This window comes from Mauremys reevesii, linkage group 13 (genome assembly GCF_016161935.1).
Source record: "Mauremys reevesii isolate NIE-2019 linkage group 13, ASM1616193v1, whole genome shotgun sequence".
Taxonomy (NCBI): Eukaryota; Metazoa; Chordata; order Testudines; family Geoemydidae; genus Mauremys; species Mauremys reevesii.
The window spans coordinates 40170978-40183317 of record NC_052635.1 but is presented as its reverse complement, the minus strand read 5'-3'; the positions used below and the strand labels follow the sequence as shown (position 1 = coordinate 40183317).

General features: G+C 41.4%; 1 long non-coding RNA gene across 2 annotated transcripts in view; it reads left to right on the top strand.

Annotated features, from left to right (window-relative positions):
- The window catches only part of LOC120380983, a 38981-nt gene that overhangs the window by 14719 nt on the left and 11922 nt on the right, over window positions 1-12340 (top strand). For both annotated transcript variants that reach the window (XR_005587901.1, XR_005587900.1), the window contains one exon: window positions 6545-6617. This is a non-coding gene — a long non-coding RNA (uncharacterized LOC120380983). The remainder of the gene's footprint in view (window positions 1-6544; window positions 6618-12340) is intronic.

The following is a 12340-nucleotide window of genomic DNA, read 5'->3' as shown; positions in this document are numbered from 1 at the left end:
AAATTTAAATTGAAAACTCGACATGTTTGTTCTTTGCCTGTTTGCACAGTCTAACCATTGTGAAGCACTCTAAGATTTGGGGGGCCAGATTCTGACACTCTTACGCACATCAGCTTTACTCTGCAAGTTGCTCCCTTGATTTTAATGGGACCTCTCACAGAATAAGATACTAATCTCAGTGAGTAAAGGTGGCAGAATTTAGCCGTACATACATAAGACATACCACAATAACAATGTTAACATAAATTGGCTAGTCTGTACGTGTACCTCTGCCTTCTACTGGATGGAATCAGAATTACAAGCGTACATCAAATCCCTATAATGCTAAAGGTGATTTTCCTTTCAAGCAGGTAGCAGGGATTGTGCTTTGGGTACAGGAGGATCTGAGTTCTTGTTCTATCAGCCACAGAAGGCTGAAGTAGAAATACTGGATCAGCCCATCATCAGCCCCCCCAGGCTGCATCTCCTCCCTAGCTTCCCTATTTTTCTGTTGCTCTGGGCCCCCTATAGACCTCTCCAGGAGCAACCTGAAGTCCTGGGAGATGTTCCACGTGAGACCCATCTGCAAATGTCAATGTAAATAGGCCCAAACATTTTAAACCAGAACCAGCCAAATCTGATGCCCAGAATTCCATACTCATAAATCATGCTCATGAGAGATATGTTGCAACATGAAATTCATCCACAAGACCAGTCATTTTGTATGATGAATATTCTTAAGCTATGTGCCAATTTCTTTTATTTAATTGACAATTTATATTTGTGGCCCTATTCATCTTATGAATGATCGGTTTGCACTGTTTTAACCAGCAGCTCCTCAAGATAATATAGTTCAGGATAAAAAATGCCCATGATTGAGGTGAGAAGGAATTTTATTTCCCCATCAAACAATTTTTGAACTGGAGACCAAATTCAGGCGTGATGTTGGGTTTTTGTTCTTCTGGCTGTGGATGGGAATGTCATAGATTCCTTATCAGAGAGGAGACACTTTGTGCTATTGGTACCCAGATTCAGATTCAGAGTGGTATAATCAGGAAGGAAACTGCTTCTCTTAGCTGTCACGGTGATTGTGGCTGCTGGAGCATATAAGTATATGGAGGAAAAGAGAGCGCACAATGAAAGAGGTTCTGAGTGTGTTGTGGAAAGCCAGGGTCTCTTTGGCCAAACACCTTTGTCTAGGTAGATAGGATGACAATCTGCACTTCCTGGACAGAACACATGTTAAATACATAGCCTTTGCTGCTATTTTCCATATGCCTGGAAAAACTCTGGACTTAGAACTCTGTAAAGAACAGGCAAACAGAGACAATTTTGTATTGCTGCTATATACTATTTTTTGGGGATAAGACACAGGTGAAAATAAATAAGATCCAGGCTCCAATTTATCTCACCCGCCAGAGTTTGTGGAAAGGGATCAGGTAAAAGGTTTTTTCTCGTCACTATTCTGGGCAAGCCAGGATAGATTTGGTTTTGTGAAGTCAAAACTGGTTGGGGAGGTTGCACTTGAGTCCCATTATATCCAAACCATCTGTGCTCAGGCAAATTTAGATGAAGGGTTCTGGTTTGGGTTTCTCTATAATCTAAAGCAGACAAGACTAGAATCTTACATTGTACCCTGAGTAAGGGGCAGGTTGTACTTGTGCTGCCCAACGAGCAGAGCAGGGATTGAACTGTCACTCACAGGGGCGGCTCCAGGCCCCAGCACGCCAAACGCGTGCTTGGGATGGCAAGCCGCAGGGGGCACTCTGCCGGTGCCGCAAGGGCAGCAGGCAGGCTGCCCTCGGCGGCTTGCCTGTGGAGGGTCCACTGGTCCCACGGCTTCAGCAGACCCTCTGCAAGCACGCCGCGGAAGGCAGCCTGCCTGCCGTGCTTGGGGCAGCAAAATTCCTAGAGCCGCCCCTGGTCACTCATGAAGTCGTAATTCAGTCTCTGCTCCCCCATGCTGTGCAGGCCAGGATGCTGGGGTGGGAGTAGAACTCAGGCTCTACCTATTCCCCTCTCTCTGCCCCTTCCCTGCCCTCCTCTATGGGGGTAGCAGTCTGGAGGCAGATGTGCTCCCCCACCATAGACACCAGCCATGATGCAGACTGCAAACACAGAGGAGGAAGGGAGCTCCTTACACCTCATTACTGTCCAGCCTGAGCACACATTGTGGGCCAGGATCTGGCCTTAAAGCAGCAGAGACCTGAAAACTAGGTGCTTTCTCCCTCCTCATATTAAAAGCCACGAATTGATGTCATTTTCTGTTTCTGATGATGTTCCCTTCCCAATATAAACAGAGAGGATGAAGGGACCTAGGGAGATAGGGGTGAGCAATCCGTATCTCAGACCAAGTTCTTCCTTAAGAATAGCAGAGTTACCAGCCTGTGAGATGAGGGCAAAATTGCAGCTTGCCGTATGACCCACACATTGGCGTACATTGACTAATATTTTTCACTTAGGGACACTATGTGGATGGAGCCATTCTGGTAAATGGGGCATATGTATGTTGGAAAAATATTAATGCTTTTTAATCCATCTTGCAAAGGTGCCCTGCTCCTTTAATTGAGTGCTTTCAAACACTGCCTAACTATGCAGTGCATTTACACGGTGCTCTGTGCACACTCTGAAGGATCCCTCACAGACTACTGTGCAGCTATTGGCTATCTAAACAAGTCCAGAGTGAGGTATTTATATCATTGACAATAACTATTCACATAGGTACTGCAGAATCATTAAAATAGATGAAATCAACTGTAAAAAGAAACAAAATAAACTAAACCACAAAGGCCTCTGGGTCAAGTCACCCTCTGGGCAGAGATAAGGGGACAGGAACACCACCCGTTCCTACTTGTTAGGTTTCCTTCAAATCCTTCTACTGGGCAACAGGGTTTTGCTCCCATCCTCCCTCCTGCAACAAGCAAAGGGGTCATTCTTCAGCACCCATGGAACAGAGATGTCCTTGAGAGCCCAGGCCAACAGGTCAGAGTCTATGAGCAGGATTTCTTCCTGCCTGGCTCCAGACCCTCAAGCTCCATGAGAGCATAACTCCCACACTGACAGCTGCCACCTTTTTGGGGAGGTTCGCAGTGCAGAGTGTCAACATTAACATTGACAACCTCAGTATGAACATGTTCTCTAACACCCACTGAAGGCAAAGGAAAAGTTCCTGGTGCCTTCAGTGGACATTGGATCAGGCCCTTAGGCATTGAGCTTGCTGAAGTCAATGGGACCTTTACATTCATTGGGAGCATGTTAGGCCCTTACTTGTTAAAGGGTTAGTAGAGGGGCAATATCACACAGAACAGCCATCCTTACATTTTGCACCCTCTCCCCCACACTACATCGATCAGCCTTCCCCTCTCCCCCAGTCAGAAAGGATACTCTGGCCCGCCATTAATGTCACTGTAAGGATTAGACAGCGGGCAATGCAAAGTTAAGGCACGTTATACAGTAGCATCAGTCCTTAACTAATAGAGTAGTGTGAATGAAACATGGAATGCTGGCATGGATTTTTCTCTCTGTTCTTAATTTTGCTGCTTGTATGGGTTTAAATCAGATACTTAATGTTACTTTAATGTAATTTTTAGAAGTTTAATCATCTTTGATATGGCTCTCTATAGACATATTCTGCCCTCAGTCCATGGTGTATAGCAACTCCCATTGATGTCAGTGGGAGTTCTGGATCAATAGCGGAATATGGCCACAAGGGTCCTAGATAAGAGACTCATTATGAAAAATCATTGTGTCTGTTTCTTGGGAGCCTTTTATGAGCAGCCAGAGTTAATATAAGCGGACCTGGCTTTGGCTGGTAAACATAACTGTGCTCAGATCTCATTCTGTCAGAGCGATCTCTATCACAAAAACTGTTAGCCAAGATTTAGATTTGAATAATGTGTTCCATAGCAAGATGGCCTACCATCAAAAATGTCCACAAGTCGTACTGATGTCCCTTCATGCAAGATTGTTTCAAATTAGCTGCTGTTTTCTTCCATGAAATATAAGATGTTATTCCCATTTGTAAACAAAATGGGGATTCATTGTGGCTATAGAGAACAAAACAAAACCAAAAAAACCTGCAACAGACTATCTTTAAATGTCTGGACAGATAAGAACATAAGAATGGCCGTACCGGGTCAGACCAAAGGTCCATCTAGCCCAGTATCTGTCTACCGACAGTGGCCAATGCCAGGTGCCCCAGGGGGAGTGAACCTAACAGGCAATGATCAAGTGATCTCTCTCCTGCCATCCATCTCCATCCTCTGACGAACAGAGGCTAGGGACACCATTCTTACCCATCCTAGCTAATAGCCATTTATGGACTTAGCCACCATGAATTTATCCAGTCCCCTTTTAAACATTGTTATAGTCCTAGCCTTCACAACCTCCTCAGGTAAGGAGTTCCACAAGTTGACTGTGCGCTGCATGAAGAAGAACTTCCTTTTATTTGTTTTAAACCTGCTGCCTATTAATTTCATTTGGTGACCCCTAGTTCTTGTATTTAGATGAATTTTGTTTTGCTCTTTTCTCCTCTACCTACAATAATGAATCACAGGTTCTCCTGCTTTCCATCGTTTCAGAGATGTGCTGCACCTGAGTGATGGCAAATGTACTCATCTGTACAGAGATACATGGCCATGTTATTTTATATGCTGTGCGGAAGATATATGGGGTGAAATTTTGGCCCCATAGAAATCAACATGAGTTGTGCCAATGACTTCGGTGCAGCTGGGATTCCACCCCTCAGTTATAAATGATTTGTGAATTTTTGAGTTCATGTATGGGGAGGGCTACTAGAATTAGCTTAAGCCAGTTTCATTTATATAACACAGAGCTTGGGAATGTATGAAGCTGGCCATCACAATACTAACCTACAGCATAGACTGTCCTGCTGCCAAAACCCAGCTCTAGGAACTGATTTCATTTTGGGCCCCAATAGCAAACCATTTTGGATCCTAATTCAGAAAGGCATCCTTAATCAGACCAGCACACAAGCTAACTTGGAGTCTTTAATAAACCAAATAGAAAACACTTAGGAGATATGGCTGTGACAGATATTGCAAACGCATGCAATATATTTGGGGGGCATATTGTATTAGGCGTATGAATGGTTTATGTATCACTGTGCGCCAGGGATTCTATTCCAGAGGCGGGAGAGTTGCCACAGCTCCACCAGGAACTAAAAACAGCAGGGGGTGATTAAGGTGAATCATTTAGTTTATAAACACCTCCCGAGAAACTGGTGAGCTTTTAGCATGCATATAGGGACTTTTATTGTTTTCTCTGTAATGCTTTTACCTTACAAATAAAGGTGCTTGCTTAGAAAGAGCCATGTGGTAACTTGTAACTTCTGGCAATACACTGTTCATAGCTCTAAGAGAGAAAGCAAAGCACAGGCACTGGTCTTTAGGCAGTCTGGTTTGCTGGGGCTATCACAGTGCAAGGCAGGGAGCTGTGCAGCCTTAAAGATCCTCGTCAGGAGACAGAGAGATGTGGGTCTCCACCCAAGAGAGGTGATGGATGGGAGCCAGAAACCTTAGGTTGGTGCCCTTGAGAGACCATGGAGGGGAAAAACAGGTGCAGTTACACTGAAACTGTGACAATGTTCATATTACATGGGCTCTGTCATCTATATTACGCCATGAGAGGATGTTGGTACTTGTGGCTTTGTGTTGAAGAGAGATCCAGATGACTCCAGTCAAATTTATTGTAACTGATGGCATTAAGCAGAATTCAGAACTGGATACTGTAGCTGTTAGACAGAGCAAGATGAAACTGGTGGAAATATTTTGTTAAAATTCATATGGAATTTGTTTTCCATTATGCCATTACTGTGTTGAAGTGCCTCGCTTGTGAATTCTGAACGAGCTAGAGGAGGTGGAAGTGATACAGCCCCTTACTGATATTGGCCTAATGAATAAAAGAGTGATCGTAGAAGTACTGTCATTGACTACATTGGACATTGGAATGGGGTCTATCCGAAAGGCCCTGCATTCTAGTCCTATCTACGAGTTCATGTGACAATGTGTACAGACCTCAATAAGAGTTCAACCCTCTGAGTAGAGGAAGGACCACATCTTTCCTAACCCTGCAACCCAGCAAATTCCAGCACTCAGGGCAAGAAATCATTGACCTTCAGTTAAGTAGAGGGTAAGAGGTAAACCCTTTACTGCTACCTTTTACTCCGACTCAAGACACCCCATCACACTGACCTTAATATTTTGTACTTTCCTAGCACACTTGGAACATTACATCACTATCTCCATTTTACAAACAGGAAAACTGAGACTTAGAAAAGGTTGCACAACAAACTGATTGTGCATACAGATTTGGCAGTTATGTATTTGAATGCCTAATTTGTTTATAAACCCTAAGAAATTAGGCACTCAAATCTTTGGGGTTGGTGTTTTTCTAACAATAGTATTCTCAGATAGTTCAGACAAGATTTGTACAAAGGCCTGTATTGTAGAATGTTCCTAGATGCTACCTGCATTATGTACAGTAGTTCCCACTAGAAATAAATTCCCCAGGCGCTTGATATTTCTTTATTTTTCCTTACTTGAAGGTTGAAGCTAGCATTACATGTGTATACGTGGATGAACCTGCTTTCTGTGTTGTATGCTTCAGGATCATATTCAGTAAGTAAATATAATGGAACAGTTGTGCTTTGATCCTCTCAACTACCGCTTCCATTTGGCATCAAAGCTGTTCACATATATCCATTTGCAGACAAAATGGGGACTCCGTTCATAACAGACAAACAGGAGTAATTGGCAGCAGTTTTCTTGCATTTCTCATTGTTTTCAATTATTTTTATCAGCCAAGAATAGCAATAAGTGAACCATGTGATCCTAATGCTATTATCTTTAATGCATGATGAAAACGCCACAATTAGAGTGGGCACGCTGCAAACCTCATCAATTGCCATCCATAACGCAGTAACATACTTCTATTATTGTACTATTCCTGATGCTAACAACAGGAGAAGGTAGAGAACTTTGTGAACATGGTTTCAAAGATTATCTAAGGCAAAACTGGAAAGTTTTACCACATGGTAAAGTAATGATCTGAAGGGGAAGGGGGGAATACATTTTGCTAAGCAAATTGAAGGGAATAAAATAAAAATGCAAAAAAGCCCTTTTCTTTTTTCTGTGGAAGAGTTGCATTTTTTAATTATCTTGGATTGTGAACGTATAGCACTACAGGAGCCCATTTTGCAATTAAATCTATCCATAGATGCATACAGCCCCCATCAGTACAGTAGCAGAGCACCTCACAACCAGTAATAGATTTTATCCTCACAACACCCTTGTGAGGTAGGGCAGTGCTGTATCCCCATGTTACAGGTCGGAAAACTGAGGCACAAGAAAGATTAAGTGACTTGCCCAGGGAATCTGGAGCTGAGACAGGAATTGGCTGCAGATCCCTTGACTCCCAGTTCAGTTCCCAATCCACTAGACCCATCCAACATTTATGAGTTTTATCTATACACCGAACAATCATAGACTTACCTCGGACTACATTTCTCTCCATTAAGGCTGAGATTTTCATAGGATTCTAACCCTCTTAGGTGACCAACTCCCACTAAAAGCCCATAGGATTTGGGTGCCAAGCTCCCATAGGCTCCTTTGAAAACCCTAGCTTTAATCTATAAATTCCCAATCCATCTCTAAAAATCATTCCTTCCTGATGGCTTGTCTGATTCAGTCACTCATTTTTGTCCACCTGATGCTCTCTTTGTTCTCCTTCAAATTCCAAAGTCACTGCCTCCAGGAATTGTTTCAGTGCTAGTCTCCTTAGAAATGATCTCCTCTATCCTGAATGATTGCCTCACATTTTATCCTCTTTCTCTGAGGGTCTTGAAGTGGTGGGAGCGTTGCTGGTGACTTCCATTGGGAGCAGGACCCAGGCCCTTAGATTGTAAACTCTTTGGAGCAAGGACTGTGCATTAATCTATGTCTTGCTAAGTGCTGTGTACATTTATGCAGCTGTGTAAAAGATTAATAATAAAACTTTTTATTCAGCTCTTATAGCCTACTCCTGATTCTGCTTTGCCAACACCAAGCCTTCCCCACAAATACCCTCTCATGTTCTCCCAGGCCTGGAAGGAGCTCCCTGTAAAATCTGCAGAATTGCTACATTATTCTACTTTAAATCTCACCTAAAACTGATCTCTGCTGTAATGCCTTGAAAGCACTTGACAATGATTAGGCAGCTGATGTGCTGTCACTGCTATTTTTTATTGTCTCACAGTTTCCTTGTGCAGGGACCATCTTTTCATTATATATAGCTACCACACTTAGCACAATGGGGATGAAATCCTTATGTGAGGCCATTAGGTGCCTCTGGAATTATCATTAATAGTATCATTAATAATCAGTTTAATAATCATTGGTGATTTATGATTAAAATTAATAATATGTAATGCATCATCTTATCCAATATTCACAATCACTTGTAAAACAGTTACTATTGAGATCTATACTTTAAGAAAACCTGTCAAAATTATATGACAATAAACTTGTGCTTAACTCCTTTGACAGTAAATGAAAATGATATCTCAATTCTTGTTGTTTTTTCTTAATTTTTTTAAAGTCTATTCTTTAAAAATAAATCACACTCCACAGCTCAGATCTTCATGATCAAGTTTTTGTACCAGACTGTTCTAAAAGAAAGAGGAAGCAATCAGTACATTTCTACTATAGAACTATGGTTTCTCATCGCAAAAGCATACAAACTGTCAAAAGGTGGTATGAACCCGGACAACAACTTCTTTAATTGGCTTAGCATCATTCTGGATTTAGGGTTCAATTAATGAAGTTGTCCACCTTTTTATACTGTATATACTTACTGGTAAGTGGATATTTGGCTGTGAAAACTGGGTCTGATATTCCATTCTAGGAGTGTTAGCTATGGACATGGTTTGTGAGTCAGGATAAGCTTGCACTGAAGTTTTAGGAATACTATCCAAACTGTTGCCCAAATTATGCATCTAATTGTTAAATATTCATGCAACCCTTGTGATCATGATTTTGCCAGAACTGGGGCAAAAAAAAGTTGGTGGGAGTAGATGGAAAATGGTGTCTGTTCAGTTGCACTTACACTGTTTTGTGTATGCAGTCCCATGTGCATCTCAAGCTACAGTTTGGCTTCTTTTTTTTTAATTTGCACCCAGAAAACTTTAAAGCACCCCACACATGAATCCTTCTAAAAAAATGCGTCCTGGCTTTGATCTTGCATATTTCATAACACTGCCTCATAGGGTGTCCAGATGTCCTGATTTTATAGGGACACTCCTGATTTTTGGGACTTTTTCTTATATAGGCTCCTATTACCCCCCACCCCCATCCTGATTTTTCACATTTGCTGTCTGGTCACCCTACTGCCTCATGAAATGAGAAACAATGACATTTGCTCCCTAGAGTCTTCCATAGTGCATGAGCCTCACAATTAACTAGGCCAACTCCTGAAGTGCCCTATGCAACTGTGCAGTCCAAGAGCCATGGAAACTGCATTTCTGCAAATCTTTGGAAAACCTGCACAGTAGGACTTCCAGGATGGGTGGCATGATGAAGGTGTGATGGGAGGAATTGCTTGGTCCACTTTCAGGTAGATCCCCCCCCCCCCCCCACCCACACACACACACACACCCACACACATAGAATCATATGGATCAAACGTTTCTAAAGGAGGATGGTCAAGCTTCATCCACTACTCCCCTTTCCCTAACCATCAATAACCGTCAGTGGGAAAATTATTGGTGCTATGATCTTGCAAAACAAGGCAAGGCTATGAATTCCTACTGTCAGCCTCTCTGGGTTGCAGCAGCTTCAAGACACCAGAGCCATTCACCCAGGCTCACTGGCTTGTTCAATAAAGGCTCAACCCCCCGGTACTAACAAAAACAACAAGCTGGTTTTGATTAATCTATAGCTCATTGTCCAGCTAAAATCCCTGTCAAATGCCTTTGTTGGCCACTTGCTATGAGCCAAGGACGTGATTTCATTACATACCCATGAAAAGAGAGAAATATACCATACCATCACTGGGATCCCTAAGACATTTTCTAATTTTTATCTGACCTTTTCCTGAAATGTTATCATGTAAATGTACTTTCCATTTACATTGGAACAGAATACAAGGGCCAGAGAGAAAATAGAAGATTTTTTAAATACATATATAGCTCCAGTAAATAAAGCTCTGAATGAAAAATTGATGCAACTTTTCTTTTTTACCTTTTTTTCCCCTTATCAGAAATGCACTGAGCCTTATCTCACCGAATATATTCACTGATCTCGGCTATTCATTAAAAGTAATAGAACAGAGAAATAACTTTGGTACACAGCAGTTTCAACATTTTTTGTTTAGATTCTTCAATAAATCATATTGTCAGAGGTTACTTTATTTTACTATTGTGTCACTGTAAAAGAATGAACTGTATTTTGAAAATTTCCGTCCTTGTTGCTTAAGCTCTGCTCCACTAAGTTTAAAACACTGACAATTCCAGCCATAATTTACTCCTTGGAACAGGTCATTAAGTACGCATTGCTGCTTCATACTTCCTCTTTGATCCATTGCCTTTTATAAAATATAGAAACATTCTAAATAGTCTCCAAGGAGAGAATTTTCTTCTAGGTTGTATTTAACTATGAATCATAATACATAATTTACCCACCCATCCACTCTCCCGTGACATGCTGGCATGTTGCTTTCATTAAAGTCAGCCATATGGCAGTTCAATCATTTGTCACAGAGGATTGATTGAGAAATAATAAGGTTAATTCCATTACCATAGCTAAGTAATCTACGCACCAGTAAGGTGGGTCGTATCTTCTGGCTTTCCTGGAGATAATATGATCACTTTTGCAGCAGTCCACTGGGGGCTGTCATAGTTGATAATTGAAACCTGATATGATTTGGTGTGTAACAACCATGTGTCAGGTCACATTGCCTGAGAAGACATTATGGAGCTATAAGCTTCTCTCATATGCCAATCAAAGCTGTTAATTACACAGCTGGGAATGGTCACTGTAATGATGTAGCTAATCTCTAGGGAGGAAATTCATCTTCATCTTTCTCCTCTGAAGAAATGTACTTTGTCACCCGTGAGGGAGTATGTTAGTACCTTTTTGAATTAAATCATCATGTCACAATTACAGGAATGTTTCTACAGATCAGCTCAAGAAAGGCCTGAGCCTGCAAACTTTCCCACTGGGTCAGTGGGATAAATCACGTGAACAAGAGTCATGTAGTTAGGAGCTTGCAGGACCGTGTGCAAAGGAAGCATCTATATTGTCATGGTGCTATCGTGCCAAATGTTGACATCCCTACTGTTGACCAGTTCTTTTCTAAAGAACTGCTACACAGAACACATAGGTTCACAGACACACTCTTGAGCTGAAGAAGTATGTTGTTGATTCACTGAAGAAGTATGTTGTTGATTCACTGCATCCGTGAGGGATCAGTGCACCGAAACAGGGCACAGCATAGGGTTGAATGCAAGCACACCCTCACATTTAAGTGCCCACCTTAAATACACTGTTACAAAAAGTTATTCATTATATATTGTATAAACACTTTTCTTCCTAACACTATGATTAGTTTGCTAATTCAGTTGTTTACCTGATTGGACTGCTGGCCAAGTAGTTTACCTGATCAGGTTGCTAGCTCAGCTGTTTTTTTACATGGCTGTTTGCTTTCTTTGACAGACAAGCAGGCATCTTTTCACATGTCCCAAAACCCAAAATATACATTCCACATATTACATCCTACACCTATTCACAATGACTAGTACCTTACTATGCAAGCAGTCCCACTGTAATCCATATTGCAGTAATAAATTATATGTAGGGCCAGGCAGATTCTCGTTAAGGTACAATTTTGTACAAATGACAATTATTTTTATAAATACAAGGTAATAACTGAATAAGTAGCTCCAGCATCCTAATGTATGGATACATTTTGCAATCCATCCTCCAAATGGTCCATGAATTCACCTGACAAATCAGGTTGATCTATTTTTTAAGTTTATTTTTTGATTTGTATTAATTATTTAAATGAAATCTATGTATAAAAATAATGTATTTACAAGTCTAGACATCTGAATATTCAAGCGCCATTCCTCATCCCATGCAGTAACAATTGATTAGCTGTACCTAGAGAAAATTTGTCAAAGAGTATCTGCCAATATTAACATCTGCCAGCTGTTCCCCTTTATAGTCAGCAGCAGAAAGAAATGATTCTGCCTCTTGGGAGAGCTTTCAAAGTTTCCCGTCTCAATTTGCAGTTTGCATTTCTCAGAGGTGTGAATATGAATAATATTACAATTCTCCACGGCTTCATCTATCAAATGTTTAAACTG